The 17,786-nt window shown below is 45.5% G+C and overlaps 1 long non-coding RNA gene across 1 annotated transcript; it reads left to right on the forward strand.

Moving 5' to 3' along the window:
• The first annotated feature begins 2,287 nt into the window (after positions 1 to 2,287).
• Positions 2,288 to 3,234, forward strand: LOC123439204. The gene is made up of 2 exons (XR_006630047.1): positions 2,288 to 2,407; positions 2,494 to 3,234. It is a non-coding gene; the product is annotated as an uncharacterized LOC123439204 (long non-coding RNA).
• The last annotated feature ends 14,552 nt before the right edge of the window (positions 3,235 to 17,786 follow it).

Raw genomic sequence — 17,786 nt, forward strand, 5'->3', positions numbered from 1 at the left:
TCTTGTCCGCGTGGGTAGCGTCATGGCAAGAGCTTGGCGGCGTCTGTGCTCTGCAGAAGTACGTCGGCCCTCGGTTGGGACAGGGACGTTGGGTGCTGGCTGCTGGGTTGGTTGTGGCTGTAGTGCGGGGTCACGCCTTGGATCTGTGCAGATGTGGCCGGGTTTGACTCCTACGGTGGAGTTGCAATAGCCTTGTCGACGACTCTGCATGGTGCAAGTGGCATCGCAGGGCCTCTCGCATCGGTGTCTCCGGGTTCTGAAGCGGATGGTGGTTCATGCGGGCGGTGGATCCCATGTGCCTTTTCAAGGGGGAGGAGTTCCGTTGGCAGCTCGGGGCAAACGCCTTGCCCTGGCCCTGGCCGGGTCGACGACGACGACTCCTATGGGCGCCACACTCCCTGGAGGTATCGTTGTTCGAGGGCCTACGACCACTTTTCTCGCACTTCCCCTTGTTCCAGGTTCCTGGAGCGGAAGATGGCAGGGCTCCGGTGTTGCATTCCTTCTTGGAGGCTTCGTTCTGTAGTGGTGTTGGCCTCAACGAGCCATCGGCTCGAGTTGTGCGCGGCCTTGGGGCCGGCGTGGAAGTCGGGCGTCGGCTCCGGATCTTGTTTTCATGGAGGTGTGCTGGCCCTGGTCATGTGGGTGACAGTGTCATTGACTAGCCCGATGCGCAACCTTGGGGTTGGCTTGGAGGTCGGAGCAGCGACTCCGGATATATATGGTTGCTGGGTGTCGGCTCTGGTTGTTCGGATGACGAAGTCGACGTCTCATCTAGTGTGTGGCCTTGGGGTCGGTGTGGAGGTCGGAGTGGCGGCTCCGAATATGGCTGCCGGATGTCAGCTCTCGTTGCTCGGGTGATGAAGCTGGCGGCTCGCTTGGTGCGCGGCCTTGGGGTTGGTGTGTGTTGTTTCCGTCTGTATGTCGCAGCGGCGGCTCCAGATATAGTTATAGGGTGTCATTTTTGGTTGCTCGGGCAGCAGAGCACGCGTCTCGCCTGGTGCGCGGCCTCGTGGCGGGCGTGGATGTCGGAGCGACTGCTTCGGCTTTGGTTGTAGGATGTTGGCTGCGGGTTGCTCGAGTGACGGAGCGGGCAGCACGCCGGATGCGCGACCCCGGGGTCGGTGTGTGTTGTTGGTGCCCTGTTGGGGCCGTATCGAACGGTTTTCGATCGTGTTTTCGTTAATTAACCGGATAACTATTTTTTACTTTTTTTAATGTATCACGCTCTAAGGGGCCGAGTTTTTTTAAAAAAACTTAACATTGATGCACGCATTTCGACGGTTCTTTTACTGGGAGATGGTGTTCGCGTCGACTATTAGACGTCCGTGGTGGTGACTTAATCAATTTCATGATATACCGACTCTGGACTCTGAAGATGCTCATAATTAAGGATAGTATTTATACGTCCATGCATGTCTTCATAGTGATAGTATTTGTACTGAAATTTTTATCAAAAATACGTGTAGCTCTTAGATTTCCATTGTAAGGTGTTAAGGAGACGGGCGTATAGCGCAGCTCAGCCTTGTTGAAGTCGTGTCCGTCTAGGTTTCCTTGTGCAACTAGACTCTCCCTGCTCAATGCAGAGATATATATGTAGCTAGTGTGCCCCGCCCAACAGATCGATCCACAGCTTCACGACCTTCCAACAGAAGCTCTCGAATACACAGAGTCGGATGGAACAGGCGGACCACGGCGACCTGGCGGCGCTCCTGCCGGAGGACGTGCTAGCCGACGTGCTCCGTCGCGTGGCAGCGCCGCGCTGGCTCGCCGTGTCGCGCTGCGTTTGCAAGGCATGGCGAGCCATCATCGACGGTGAGAACCTCATGTGCACTGAGCCCCCGTTTAGCGGGCTCTTCATCACCTTCTTAGAGCTCCATTTGCCCGAGTTCTTCGCCCGCCCCTCGTCGCCGTCGGGTCGGCCAGCGATCAGCAGCAAGCTCGATTTCCTACCCACAGCAATTGAAGTTCGCTTCGGTGGACCGATGGGGTTGACCTTGGACGGCGACTACTGCATCCAGGATCACTGCAACGGACTCCTCTTGCTCGAGAGCTACGTGGTTAACCCTGCCACGCGACGCTGGGATCGTCTCTCGTGCCCTTAACCGAGAGTGTCTCGCCTTTGATCCCATGGTCTCGTCCCACTACCATGTGGTGTCGATCGACTATTTTTCTAGCTCCTTCAGGCGTGGTGACTTTGACCCCTTGAAGGAGGCATCCGAATGGCCACCATCTCCATAATCTTGCATGTATTCTCCTCAAAGACACGGTGTTGGGAGGAGAAGCCTTTTGTCCGAGAAGGGGATGGTGGAGGGACAGTTGCCGAGGCTCGTGCCGATTTGGGGCGAGTTTCCTCCGTCTACTGGCGAGGATCACTTTACGTGCTTTCCCAATATAATTTCATTACGAGGTAATTATTTGGTTCAGTTTTTATAAATAATTGATTCACTTTTTCTGAATTCAAACGTCGTTCTTGCCAATGATTCAATTTTGCAGAATATCTTTGTCTGAAGACAAGTACAGTGTGATCAAGCCACCAATGGGTATTGGATGGAGCAGCTATATAGGATTATCCGAGAAAGGAGTGTACTGTGCATCGTTTGTTGAGAATAAGCACATTCTGGTCTGCACCCTCAGTGAATCGTGTGATAAATTCGACTGGATATTGAAGCACGAGTATGACCTTAAACCCGTGGAAATGTTTGATCGCCAAGTTCATGGACCCTGGATCTTAGAAGACATTAACTATGAAATCTTCGGTCCTCATCTACCAAACATCAATAAGGAAGAAGTAATTCAAGAGCAATTTGAATGGAACTCCGACGACGACAATATTCATGACAACTCAGGCATGGTTGAAGACCACCGTCATCCATATTTTGAGATCGAGATACTAGGATTCCACCCGTACAAAGAGATTCTCTTTTTGAGTAGGTCGGAGACCTTCAAATTAAAAGCAATGGCGTTTGCCTATCATTTGAATAGCTTCAAGGTTGAAAGTTTAGGAAGCATATACCCAAGTTGTCACAAATATTTCGACTCGGGCCTTGCTAATGAAGCTCGGGAGATCGAATCTTTTCCATACACACCATGTTTTGGATCGAAGAGATCCCAGAAAGAGTAAATTAAACTAGGTGCTCCGTCTCAAACATGTTCATGTATATGTTGTTTTTTATTTGGATCGTTTTGGGTCTGATAGTGTAGCTATAGATCATTCTTCAATTATTACTACTGTCAGTTTTGTTCATGTAGCTCTCTAGTTTCTACGTTCGAATCCCGCAAGTGGATTTGGATCTCATGCTTCTAGCTTCTGAGAGATCTCACTCACGTGCGTAGTCTCTAAGCAGCACGAATTTTACCTGCGGCTAGCTGCATCTCCAATCTTATTCGCAGGTTCATGTGTGGGGCGCATCGCACGTGAACAACATAACATTAATTTGGGGAACACCTACAGCAGCATTACTCCATACTATCTCAAAGATCTGGGAGTATCGACAAGATCTGTTTAGACCCCCAAATATGGGTCAATAGCTCCCGTGCGACACCTTTAAGGTGAATTGGAAGGAGTGGGACGTCTTTCGTCTGAATTGTCTTCACTAGTAGAAAACGGGCCTTTGGCCTGGACCATTTAGTCCCGGCCTGCCTCTGGGCCGGGACTAAAGGCCCGGCCATGTCGCCCCAATTTTCAATGCCTCCCTCGAGGCTTTAGTCCCGGCCCGTAAGGAGCGTGTAGTCCCGGTTCGTGTCACAAACCGGGACTAAAAGACTACGCGGCGGGCAGTGGTGGTGGCAACCGTTCGTATCCCCTTTTAGTCCCGGTTGGTGGCTCAACCCGGGACTAAAGGACTAACACGTGGCCTGCCGTGGTGGAGGCAACCGTTGGTATACCTCTTTAGTCCCGGTTGGTGGCTCAACCCGGGACTAAAGGACTAACACATGACCTGCCGTAGTGGGGCGACCGTTGGTATACCTCTTTAGTCCCGGTTGGTGGTTGAACCCGGGACTAAAAGCCTAACACGTGGCCTGCCGTAGTGGTGGCAACCGTTTGGTATACCTCTTTAGTCCCGATTGGTGGCTCAAACCGGGATTAAAGGCCCAAAGGTTTGCATCCCGCGTCGTTTCGGGCGATGAAAAGCACGAACCGAAGCGTACAGTCGCCATTTCTCTGTTCTTCTTCTCTCTCGCGTCGCCCTCTCTGTTCTTCTCCTCTCTCGCATCGCCCTCTCTGTTCTTCTCCTCTCTTCTTCCCTTCTCTTCTTCCACCATGCCAACTACCTTTCATGAGGTGGTCGCGCATGGCACGACCAAGCTCCGTGTCATGTACACGAACCTGAGCATGGAGGTGCCGTTTTTCCTTCAACAGTTGAAGGAACGACGGTTTAACCACGCACCGGATCATGAGAAGTTCTTCGGGCTTGATCTGGAGTACACGGCTGATCAACGCGGTGTTGCCGTCATCCAAATATGCTTCGCAAGGCATGTCTTGATCTTCCAATGGGGGAGGTAAGTTTTGAGGCTTTCTTTGATCCAAGATAATGACATTGTATAAGTTTATTTGTTTCTATCATAGTTGGTTCCCTTCAAATAGTTGTAGTGAAACAATTTTGATTAGTTGAAGGGGAGCACAATCTAATTGGAATAGTGTTCCATAATCTGAAAAATCATATTAGAATCAACTAGTGTTTAATATGTTCCATTGGAATCATAGTTGGTTCCCTTCAAATAGTTGTAGTGAAACAATTTTGATTAGTTGAAGGGGAGCACAATCTAATTGGAATAGTGTTCCATAATCTAAAAAATCGTATTAGAATCAACTAGTGTTTAAGATGTTCCATTGGAATCATAGTTGGTTCCCTTCAAATAGTTGTAGTGAAACAATTTTGATTAGTTGAAGGGGAGCACAATCTAATTGGAATAGTCTACCATAATCTGAAAAATCGTATTAGAATCAACTAGTGTTTAATATGTTCCATTGGAAGCATAGTTGGTTCCCTTCAAATAGTTGTAGTGAAACAATTTTTATTACTTGAAGGGGAGCACAATCTGATTGGAATAGTCTTCCATAATCTGAAAAATCGTATTAGAATCAACTAGTGTTTAATATGTTCCATTGGAATCATAGTGGGTTCCCTTCAAATAGTTGTAGTGAAACAATTTTGATTAGTTGAAGGGGAACACAATCTGATTGGAATAGTGTTTCATAATCTGAAAAATCGTATTAGAATCAACTAGTGTTTAATATGTTCCATTGGAATCATAGTTGGTTCGCTTCAAATAGTTGTGGTGAAACAATTTTGATTAGTTGAAGGGGAACACAATCTGATTGGAATAGTGTTCCATAATCTGAAAAATCGTATTATAATGAACTAGTGTTTAATATGTTCCATTGGAACCATAGTTGGTTCGCTTCAAATAGTTGTAGTGATCTCTCTAGGTTCCATTGCATATGTTCTATTTGAATCCTAAAGATAAGTTTCTCTTTAGTTGTAGTGAAACATGTTTCCTTATTGCAGCAGTATGTAAAATTTGTTCCATTTTAATTTGTTTTCTGTTGCAGGAGTGACAAGCATTGTCCTGGACTCATGGAGTTCCTTCGCAGTGGCGTCACTTTTGCTTCCGTTGACATAAGGAACGACAGGCTGAAGATGAGGCACAGCTTCGGTATTGAGATACCAGCTGGTTGCCTCCTTGATCTCCAAAAGACATTCAGGCTTCGACATGACAGGACTTCGATGGCTCATATGGCAGTTGCCTTGATCGACGAGCCATATGGTGATATGAAGACCAGTTTCCCAAAGTATCAGCACAAACTTTGGGAGAAGGGCCCACTTGATGATATCAACATTCAGTATGCAGCAAAAGATGCATATGTTTCATACGAGTTGTACCGCAAGATTCGAGTCGTCAACTATGGCCAGCGTCACCTCGAGGAACGTGGACATTCTGATTTAGATGATTCAGACGAGTAGTGTTCTGAACGTCTAACACTTGTATATATATCTATGGTAGCTATTATTATGTACTGTTTGGGCTAGTATCATGTACTTCTTGGACAAATTTATATATGTCTAGTTTCTGTTTGTGCCATTATAGTTTCCAAATTTGAATGGTTTAGCCCTTTCTAACTTCATTTGCTACTTTTGAATGGTTTAGCCCTTTCTAACTTCATGGTATCATGCATTTCGACCACATATATATACAAAAAGTCTTCAGTTCAAATAAGTTCAGTGCTTTTCAATTTCAGGGTCAACTAGCTCAAAAAAAAAGTAAATGCACGAAATATAAAAAATGAAGTCAGAAATTGTTGAAATTTTGTGATGTGCCTTTGAATGGTGCATTTTGAACACACAAAAAGTATGGAGTTCAAATAAGTTCAAAAAAAATGAAATCCCTTTGTAAGAGATGAGTTCTCGTTCGAAACCCTGCTACTTCGAGAGAGATTGTCAGTTTTGTACACGAACTGCATCCAGTTTTTGTCGTAGCCCTCTCAACTTTTTAACACATGCTATGTGGGTGAAATGATGATAGCATGCCAACTTTCAACATTTTCAGAGTTCATTTGTAGTGCTTTTCAATTTCAGGGTCAACTAGCTCAAAAAAAAGTAAATGCACGAAATATACCAAATGAAGTCAGAAATTGTTGAAATTTTCTGATGTGCCTTTGAATGGTGCATTTTGAACACGCAAAAACTATGGAGTTCAAATAAGTTTTAAAAAAATGAAATCCCTTTGTAAGAGGTGAGTTCTCGTTCGAAACCCTGCTACTTCGAGAGAGATTGTCAGTTTTGTACACGAACTGCATCCAGTTTTTGTCGTAGCCCTCTCAACTTTTTAACACATGCTATGTGGGTGAAATGATGATAGCATGCCAACTTTCAACATTTTCAGAGTTCATTTGTAGTGCTTTTCAATTTCAGGGTCAACTAGCTCAAAAAAAATAAGTAAATGCACGAAATATACCAAATGAAGTCAGAAATTGTTGAAATTTTGTGATGTGCCTTTGAATGGTGCATTTTGAACACACAAAAAGTATGGAGTTCAAATAAGTTAAAAAAATGAAATCCCTTTGTAAGAGATGAGTTCTCGTTCGAAACCCTGCTACTTCGAGAGAGATTGTCAGTTTTGTACACGAACTCCATCCAGTTTTTGTCGTAGCCCTCTCAACTTTTTAACACAAGCTATGCGGGTGAAATGATGATAGCATGCCAACTTTCAACATTTTCAGAGTTCATTTGTAGTGCTTTTCAATTTCAGGGTCAACTAGCTCAAAAAAAAATAAGTAAATGCACGAAATATACCAAATGAAGTCTGAAATTGTTGGAATTTTGTGATGTGCCTTTGGATGGTGCATTTTGAACACACAAAAAGTATGGAGTTCAAATAAGTTTAAAAAAATGAAATCCCTTTGTAAGAGATGAGTTCTCGTTCGAAACCGTGCTACTTCGAGAGAGATTGTCAGTTTTGTACACGAACTGCATCCAGTTTTTGTCGTAGCCCTCTGAACTTTTTAACACATGCTATGTGGGTGAAATGATGATAGCATGCCAACTTTCAACATTTTCAGAGTTCATTTGTAGTGCTTTTCAATTTCAGGGTCAACTAGCTCAAAAAAAAGTAAATGCATGAAATATACCAAATGAAGTCAGAAATTGTTGAAATTTTGTGATGTGCCTTTGTATGGTGCATTTTGAACACACAAAAAGTATGGAGTTCAAATAAGTTTAAAAAAAATGAAATCCCTTTGTAAGAGATGAGTTCTCGTTCGAAACCCTGCTACTTCGAGAGAGATTGTCAGTTTTGTACACGAACTGCATCCAGTTTTTGTCGTAGCTCTCTGAACTTTTTAACACATGCTATGTGGGTGAAATGATGATAGCATGCCAACTTTCAACATTTTCAGAGTTCATTTGTAGTGCTTTTCAATTTCAGGGTCAACTAGCTCAAAAAAATAAGTAAATGCTTGAAATATACCAAATGAAGTCAGAAATTGTTAAAATTTTGTGATGTGCCTTTGAATGGTGCATTTTGAACACACAAAAAGTATGGAGTTCAAAAAAGTTTTAAAAAAATGAAATCCCTTTGTAAGAGATGAGTTCTCGTTCGAAACCCTGCTACTTCGAGAGAGATTGTCAGTTTTGTATACGAACTGCATCCAGTTTTTGTCGTAGCCCTCTCAACTTTTTAACACATGCTATGTGGGTGAAATGATGATAGCATGCCAACTTTCAACATTTTCAGAGCTCATTTGTAGTGCTTTTCAATTTCAGGGTCAACTAGCTCAAAAAAAAAAAGTAAATGCACGAAATATACCAAATGAAGTCAAAATAACAAAATAGCTAATAGTTTGGATAGTCAAAATTATTAATTATGAAAATAAAAAATAGTTTTGCATTATTTATTCAATTTGAAACACTTTTCATTATCATAGTTTTGTCAAATTCTCAAATATGCAAAAAGAATTTTTAATAAACATAGTTTTTAATTGAAAATAACAAATTAGATAATAGTTTGGATAGTCAAAATAATTAATTTTGAAAATAGAAAATAGTTTTGCATTATTTATTCAATTTGAAACACTTTTCATTATCATAGTTTTGTCAAATTCTCAAATATGCAAAAAGAATTTTTAATAAACATAATTTTTAATTGAAAATAACAAAATAGATAATAGTTTGGATAGTCAAAATTATTAATTATGAAAATAAAAAATAGTTTGCATTATTTATTCAATTTGAAACACTTTTCATTATCATAGTTTTGTCAAATTCTCAAATATGCAAAAAGAATTTTTAATAAACATAGTTTTTAATTGAAAATAACAAAATAGATAATAGTTTGGATAGTCAAAATAATTAATTTTGAAAATAGAAAAAAATTGAAACTATATGAGAAATCATGGACAAAATTCGACCTGAATTCACTTTGAATTCAGATCAAATTTTATCCACAATTTCTAATATAGTTTTAATTTTCAGTAAGTTTAGGCCCGTAAGCCTGCTTTAGAGAGGAGCTCGATGGACAAGCTGCGACGGGGCTTATAAACAAGTGTTAGTTCCCCTTGCTGGACGAGGTGGGACTAAACTTATCGTGCAGCCGAGGAGGGGCTTTAGTCCCGGGTGGAGCCACGCCCCGGGACTAAAGACACCCTTTAGTCCCGGTTGGAGCCACGCCCCGGGACTAAAGACCCCCTGCTTCCCGCCTCTTGGTCTGCCCGAAAAGAGGCCTTTAGTCCCGGGTCGTGGCTCCACCCGGGACTAAAGGGGGTCTTTAGTCCCGGCCCGAGCCACGCACCGGGACTATAGATCCACCTATATAAGCGGGACTTCGAAAATTTCCAACCCAATTCGTCCATTTCTCTTCTTCTTCCTCTCGTTCTCCTGCCCGGCACGACACAGCGACGAACTAACCGACGCCGTCAGGCTGCCCGCCGTCCTGCTCGCCGTCGGCCGTCCTCCTCGCTGTCGCGCCGTCCTCCTCGCCGCCGCGCCATGCTCCTCGCCGTCGTGTCGTCCTCCGCGCCGTCCTCCTCGCCAACACTCCGGCCAGTAAGCCCCCCGCCCCCTCCTCCCCAACACTCCGACCAGTATAGAAGAAAAGAAGAAAAAGGAGAAGAGAAGAAGAAAAAGGAGAAGAAAGGAAGAAAAAGGAGAAGAAAAGAAGAAAAAGGAGAAGAAAAGAAGAAAAAGAAAATATTATTAGGGTTAGTAATATTTAGAATTAGGTTAGGGTTACAAGAAGAAGAAATATGAACAAAAATAAGAAAATAAGATTAGGAAAAATGAAAATAAGAAGAGGAGAAGAAGAAAAGAAGAAAAAGTGTATATTGTATATTGTATATGCTTAAGTGTATAGTGTATATAGTGTATAGTGTATAAGGAGAGGAGGAATTTCGCTATAGTGTATATAGTGTATAGTGTATAAGAAAAGAAGAAAAGAAGAGGAGGAGAAGAGAAGAAAAGAAGAGGAGGAGAAGAAAAATGAAAATAAGTGTTAATAGTTTAATTTTGCTATTGTATATGCTTAAGTGTTAATAGTTTATTTTTAGCAAGAAAATTAATAGAACTAGTTTATTTTTTTAGTTCATTTTACGATGCCTATCCCGCATCCTCGCTGTCGACTCGGCGGAGGACACCTGCTTGATCAGAGGGGCCCTGTCCGGGACTGGGCTCCGGACGACTGGTATTGGGAGGTGCTACCTTCCGGGGGGCGTAGGTTGGTGAGGAGCCAGCCCGTCGTTGACCCGATCCTTGTTTGGTGGCGGTCGCGTGGGCCAGTGAGGGTGCCGAGGCTTCCGGACACCGCGGAGGTGGTATGTCACCGTGTCAGCGAGGAGGATGAGCACGTCTGTCGCTACATGGTTGCGTTGGAGGGCAGGTTCGAGCATACATGGCAGGTTCTTCGGGGATCTCACTGGAGCTATGATCCTGTGATGGTTCCTTCTCTTTGGGTGTCCACCGCCCGCGCCGATACCCGTCGGGCGCTACGGTTCTAGATGTATTAGTGATGCTATATGTATGATAGTATTCGAGGAGTATTAGTGATAATATTCGACGATGTACGGACACAAGTGATGATGTATTAGCTTATAATTGAATGCATGCTAATTTGAATACTACTTTATTTTACGATTTGGTTTTTCTTATTGAATGCTCAAATTGGAAAATTACTCCTACTTTGAATACTATGCAGAAATCTAGGAGTCTCAAATTGGAAAAGTACTCCTACTTTGGTTTTTGGTACAAAGGTTAAGAGAATCCGTTTTTTGCAGAACTATGGATCCACATATCAGGAACCTCGAAGAGGAAGAACTTCTGGAAGATATAATCAAAGACGGCCCTGACGTTGAACCAGCTGAATCTCCGTCGTTATATCTAAACCAGGACGTTGGAATGGAGGTCGAGCGACACGAAGATGAAGCCGATGGGGCAGGAGATAGGTCCAATGACGGAGAAGGTGATAGCTCCACTGATGGAGAAGCCGGTGAAGAGGAGAAGTCCGGCGAGGTATACATATGAAGTTCGACAATCACTTGTAATATGTGAAAAATATTGGAGATAGCTCTATATTGTATACATATACATTCATTTGACGAATGTTTCTCCCTCTTAGGCCTCCACATCGAGTAAGACTACGAAACGAGGCCCGACTAGAAAGTTGGATGCACGGACGCATTACACATTTGAGGTGATATTTCCTACGGGTGAACCCAAGCTTCCTAAGAATGCTGCTGACACATTCAAGAAGCAATGCGGAGTTCTCGTTAGGGATCACGTCCCGATCAGCATTCGGGAGTGGAACAAGGGCAAAGGGGCAGCCGATAGTGACTATGTCGCCGAAAGGTACAAAGATAATCTTTGGAATGATCTCATGTCACATTTCAACCTGCCAGAATGTGAGAATGAAGATGCCGCAGACAAACTGAGGGCGAAAGTCAAGCAATGGACTCTGAAGAAGATGGCCGAACTGTTCCGTAGCTGGAAGAAGAAGCTATGGAAAAACTATCTGAAGACAAAGAAAGTGCCAGTATTCGAGGGGTATCTAGCCAAGAAGGCGAATCACTGGAAGGAATTTAAGAGTACAAGGAGTCAGAAGATGCCCAGGCATTATTAGAAAAGAACAAGATAAATGCCGACAAGAATAAATATCACCACAAGCTGGGGCCAGGGGGCTATGAGACTGCCATCCCAAAGTGGGAAAAGAAAGAGCAAGATCTGATAGATAAAGGCATCGTACCTGAACCACTTCGTGATGAGTGGGAATTGAGAGCAAGAAATTGGTTCCTTGCGCATGGTGGGTCGTACGACGAAACAACAGGGGACCTCATCTGCAATGACGATCTTAGGATACCCAGGGAGAATTGGAAAAGGATAGTGAAAGAAATTAAGGAGGGACAAAGAAAGTTCACTGCAGATAGAGATAAAGATTTGCTCACACTGGTCCTCGGCAATGACGAACATGGAGGACGAACGCGAGGCTTCGGTCCATCTTACCCGTGGTGGCTTGGGTTTGCCAGAGACCAAGACACTTACAGAAGCCGAGAGAGAGCAAAGAAGCGGCAGCATGATGAGGAGAATGACAAGTTCAACCAGTTGCTTGCCAGGATTAACGAGCAACAGAAGCAGATTGATGAGCTTAGAGGAGTACCGCGCTAGGAAGATCCTGCACTTGATATTACCGGCGCCCCATCTAAGCGGAAAAGCAGCGTGGCTGAATCTGAGGCCCCGCCCGACGATGAACGAAGAATGATAGAGGACGGTCCCGGCTACCCCGTGGATGGAATCAAGGAGTCAACATCATGTGAACTCCATCAGAAATTCAAGAACATATCCATGAAGGTGGCCGTCGGACAAGCTTTACCTTCTGGCCCTGATGCACGCTGGCATGGTCGTGAGATTCCAGCTGGCTTTGCTAAAGTCGGGGTGGATGAAATCATGACGGGGTTTAATGATATGGAGCTCGACATAGCTGGACCCGAAGATGAGAGGACACTCGGAGAAGTACTGGGTGGATTCATCCTATGGGACAAGAACTACATCAAGCTTCCAGGCTCGGCCCCAAGGACAACACCGCCTCCGAGTCGTCGCAGGTCACCTACACCTCCATTACCTTCAAGCCCTCCACATGACGTCGGTGTCACGCCCAAGATGCGACCCTATCCTCAATTTGGCACGAAGGCCTCGTCAGGGATAGAAGCGCATCTCGTCGTGTCGCAAGAATGGATATCGTTACAAGTACATGTACTGAAAAGATGAGATATATATATAGAATTGGCTTACACTCGCCACAAGCTACATCAGAGTCACATCAGTACATTACATAACATCAAGAGTAAGAGCAGGGTCCGACTACGGACGAAAACAAACGAGAACAATAAGAACGACGTCCATCCTTGCTATCCCAGTCTGCCGGCCTGGAACCCATCCTAGATCGATGAAGAAGAAGAAGAAGAAGCAACTCCAAATGAATAATCAACGCGCTCGCGTCGAATAACCTTTACCTGTACCTGCAACTGGTGTTGTAGTAATCTGTGAGCCACAGGGGACTCAGCAATCTCATTTCCAAAGGTATCAAGACTAGCAAAGCTTAAATGGGTGAGGTATGGTTAAGTGATGAGGTTGCAGCAGCGGCTCAGCATATATTTGGTGGCTAAACTTACGAGTACAAGAAAAATAAGAGGGGGAAGATCTACGCATAACGGACGTGAGTTACTGATGATCAAATGAATGATCCTGAACACCTACCTACGTCAGACATAACCCCACCGTGTCCTCGATCGGAGAAGGAACTCACGAAAGAGACAGTCACGGTTACGCACACAGTTGGCAAGTTTTAATTAAGTTAACTTCAAGTTATCTAGAACCAGTGTTAAACAAAGCATCCACGTTGCCACATAACCGCGGGCACGGCTTTCCGAAAGATTTAACCCTGCAGGGGTGCTCCAACTAGTCCATCACAAATTACCACAAGCCGCATAGAAATCCTCAATCACGAAGCTCGCGATCTCGTCGGATTCCCTAGTGGAAAACCTCAACTCTGAGATTACCCAAAGCATCACCGGAACCCCGATGCACAAGATATCTCGTCAAAGGTAAAACTAATCCAGCAAGGCCGCCCGGCGTGTCGACGATCCCGATAGGAGCCGCGTATCTCGTTCTCAGGACACGACGGATAAGCACAGCGTACGGTGGCCTGATAGAAATCTCCCGAGTTGCCCCGAGTTGGCCCCGCAAACGGCTCTAGTTTTTGGACCAGCACCAACAGCACTGGCCCCCCTGTATTATGTAGAATTACTCCTCGGGTAGCGCTAACTCCCTATGCATTTCAAATTATCAAATTATTATGTTGGGCAAATGTAGTACCAATGTTGGGCCTTGCCAGACCAGCTTTAATCTAAAACGAATTATCAAGGGGGTCCCCATAACAACCCCGATCGTGTTAGGAGCGCTCAATTATGGAACATAACACCGGTAGCCGAAACTAAGGGGGCAAAGCTGGAACAAAACACCAGGCTAGAAAGGCCGAGCCTTCCACCTTTTACCAAGTATATAGGTGCATTAAATTAAATAGCATTTAATATGGTGATATGACAAGGAACCCATGTTTTCACATGGAAGCAGCTGCACCTGCAACTAGCAACGCTATCAACAGGGTTAAGCAAGCAATAACATAGCCAATCAGTGGTTTGCTAGGTCGAACAGGTTGAAGGTTTCATGGCATTGTTGAGAGGCTGATATTTAACATGTGATAGGCAACGAGACATAACGATAGAGACGGTAAATTTAGCATGGCAATGATAGTAATGGTATCTGGGGAAATGATCATCTTGACTGAGATCCCGCTTGGAAGAAGAATGCCTCCGTGAAGCAGACGAACCGACGTAGTCGAACGGGTCCTCACATCCGACACGTTGCGGAACTCTATCGAGACGAAGCAAACCGGAAACACAAATCAACACACGGAATTCACCACACGATGCAACAACACAAATGATGCATGGGCAGCTGAATACATGCAAGTCACGGCATGGCAAATCACACAAACAAACACTACACATTAAGTGAAGTTTAATATGCAACGAGTTGCATATTGACGAAACTTCACATATGAATTATTTAGTTCACTCCCGGTTATTTACACGGCAATATTAATGTTGTCAAACATGCGAGAGGTGAAGCGGAAATTAAACTACCTATCTAGACATTTTAAATGAGGTCGGAAATGACATATAGCACCTCCGAAACGACCTCACATGTTAATTTACAATCCTGTCCAGATCTGATTTAACACCTTTAATTAGTTGTTAAACAGCCAAACAAATGGGTTCACGTGGTTCTACGCGTCATAGCAAGCAATCTAGACATAAAGAACATCTCCAACGGAGCTACGGTTCAAAAGATACAAGCACCGCAAGATATGATGACATGAATGCAATATGCGTGCAACGACGGTCACGAGCACTTCAAAACATATAAACAGCAAGAGAACATGGAACTACACGAGATTTTAAGCAAGTTTCATGTAGGACACGATCACAACGGAGCTACGGATCCACATCTACGAGCAAAACGAGAAATCACTACAAACTGCCAAGATCAGCCACATAGCATTTTCTACGCCCCACAACTACGAGCTGCACAACTCCGATATGCTCAAGCAAGGCATGGCACGAAAGAGGGCAAGAAGCACTACTACAAACATCTAACAACAACTAGCATGGCATCATGGATCACTAGAGAAAGAAGTCGCTAAATGGCTTCCCACACACTATTTCAGACTTAGTGAAAATTACACCTCATGAAAGTGCAGTTTTCGATCTGAAGCAATATTGACAGCAGCAAAACCTATAGCTACAGGACTCCAAATGGAATTAAAATTTACAGAATGCTAGAGAAACACAATGACTACAACTAACTCCATTGGACCAACCTCAAAAGAGCTACAGATCACAAGATGCAAGCAAGACAAGACAGCAACAAAATATAACAGATTCCAGACTTTGAAATATTTCAGCTCCTCTAAAACAGCACTATTTCTAGCAACTTGAGGGCTATCAAACCACACCTAAACATGCATTTCTATTGCAACCAAAATACCAGGGGCTAAACAAAACATCTAAGAAGAACTCTCTAGTTGACAACTAATTCAAACGAGGCACGGAATAAATCCTACGAATTAAACAAAAGGGCAACTTAGCAAAATATCTCGCGAACTAACTTTCTCAAAAGCTAAAACTAATTGCACAGAAAAATCCATTGAATTTTTCTACCCCGGAAACATATAAAATATGTGGGGTTTGCAACACAAAATAAAGCCACACAATAATGCGGGAGAATAACCTATATACGGGAAAATAAACTACCGGCAAATCCCTACACGTAAAAATACAATGATCGCTCTAAAATACGTAGAAATATGGTCCCTAAAACATGGAAATTTATACTACGGCATACAAGCAATCCGGACTTGCACGAAAATTAAATAAGGGGCGTATCCTATTAAAACAGCAAGTTATTCTAGGCATCCGACACGCCAAACGACGTCAAACAATTATGCATGTTTCGACTTCGTATTCTATGCGCGAAACTACCACAAAACCATATATTACTCGCTTCGTTCCGACTTACAAATAATAATCCACGGGCGTTTGAAATATAGCATTTAACTGAAAAAACTAAATTCCCAGAAAAAATCCTAAAAAGCTACGGCCAAAACTGGGCATGCGCAACTAAGCAAAAATACGCCATGGGCGGGGGATAGGTTCACCTTGGGCCAAAGGCCAGCCTGGGCGCTGGAGGCAGTGGGCTCGGGGTCGGTTGGCGGAGCAACTGGGCCAACTGGCTGCCTGGGCCGCGGGAGGAGGCCGGTGTGCACCTGGCCGAGGTGGGCCTGGCGCTGGGGAAGGCCCGCACACGCAAGGCCGGCCCATCTGGCGAGCGGGGCGCTGGGGCGGCTCCCTCATCCTGATCGGGAGGCAGGGGCGGCCTACGCGCACCGGCGACAGCGGGTCCGACGAGCGCGGAGGGAGGCGAGGTCGGGCGGATCCAGCGGAGGGTGGCACGCCGGCGGCGGGGCAAGGCGGATCCGGCTGCTGGGCGGCGTGCAGAGGCGGCGCGGGCTGACGGCGCATGGCGGCGACGCAGATCGGGGGGAGACGTGGGCGAGGTGGCGGCGGCGGGCAGGGAGCTCGAACGGGGCGGCGGCGGCTCGGGCCCGGGCGGGCCTGGATCGGGCCTGGCGGGCCCACGGCGGCTGGTGGGGAGAGAGGTTGCGGGAGAGAGAGCTAGGGTTTGGTGGGGCTGCGCGGAAAACAAGGAGGAGAGAGGGAGGCTGTCTGAAAATTAGAAGGGGTCTATATATAGACAAACGGGGGGGGGGGGGGGCTAGGGTAAACCGGAATCGCGTTCCGGATCCAACCGCGGTGTCGGATTCGGAGGATTCCGAACGCGGGTATGGGTACGCGGCCGTGTAGAGGGGATATCCGGAGACGAGAGGGAGAACGGGCGGCGCGGCACGAATTTTTAAAACACCGACAAACGTCCGACGGTAGCCCGAATACGGTGCCGCTACGGTCGACCGTTTGGGTACCAGACGGTCTCCGATCGCGACGAAATTCGACAGGCGGCCTAGCTATATCTAATCGCGACCGCGTGCCAAGTTTCACCTCGATCAGAGAAAGTTTTAAACGCACTTTTAAAAACAGGGTTTCGACGGTGTCGCGGGCGCGTGCGAGTGCGGTCGGGCTCAGAACGAACAACGACGAGAACCGGCAACTAACAACGGATGCAAGTTTTGAAAACGGGCGACAACGGAGATGCCGATGAAATGCAGATGATGTGCATGATGCGATGATGATGCGACAAAAGAAAATAGACACACGACGAAAACGGAATAGAAGGGGAATCTTCTGGAACGTCGGCATCGGGCTGTCACAGTCGGCGAGCACAACACGAGTCCATCTCGATCACCGCCGCCGGACTTGGGTCGCCCGTCTCCGCCGCCGCCCGCACATGATACTAAGCGAAAGCGTGCCAGCAAGAACACTTCGTCGATGATTTCTAAGGGACGGAGCTCCCCAAAGCACAAACTGTCGCCCCTCCCAAGGGTAGGTCATGCTAATCTTCCTATCAGACCTTATGATCATACCCTCGAGGAAAACGCCAGGATAGCAAAGGAACAACATGAGGCGCAGATGAAAAGGAAGGAACCCGAGCCCCGCCCGAAATACACCGAGAAGAACATAGCATGGGCAAAAGACTTCATAACCACTCCATCATAGTATGACTTACACT

Source organism: Hordeum vulgare, chromosome 3H (genome assembly GCF_904849725.1).
Source record: "Hordeum vulgare subsp. vulgare chromosome 3H, MorexV3_pseudomolecules_assembly, whole genome shotgun sequence".
NCBI classification, from domain to species: domain Eukaryota; kingdom Viridiplantae; phylum Streptophyta; class Magnoliopsida; order Poales; family Poaceae; genus Hordeum; species Hordeum vulgare.